Raw genomic sequence first — 396 nt, 5'->3', positions numbered from 1 at the left:
TTCCTTTCTTTCCCTTTCTCTCTCTCTCTCTCTTTCACCCACCCAGTGCCCCACGGGGCCTGGCCTCAAAACTGGCTCAGACGGCCGGCCCGGTGGCGCACTGTTACAGTGCGCCGCTTGGGAAGCGCGACGGCACTCCCGCCGAGGGTTCGGATCCCACGTGCAGACCGGCCGCTCACTGGCTGAGCGAGGTGCGGGAGCAACACCGAGGGTTGCGATCCGTTGCCGGTCACAAAAAAAAACTGGCTCGGACGCCGCTTTCTGACTCGCGCAGGGACGAGGTGAGAGGTTCAAGTGCTCCTGGCCTCTGCAGGGGAGTCTCAGGACTGCCACTCGCTCTGAGGTGCAGGGCACTCGCTGGCACACTGCTCCGGGAGGCACACTGGCATTGACGAG

Source organism: Galeopterus variegatus, unplaced genomic scaffold (genome assembly GCF_000696425.1).
Source record: "Galeopterus variegatus unplaced genomic scaffold, G_variegatus-3.0.2 Scaffold1959, whole genome shotgun sequence".
In the NCBI taxonomy this organism is placed as follows: domain Eukaryota; kingdom Metazoa; phylum Chordata; class Mammalia; order Dermoptera; family Cynocephalidae; genus Galeopterus; species Galeopterus variegatus.
Note: the sequence above shows the minus strand (reverse complement) of the source record.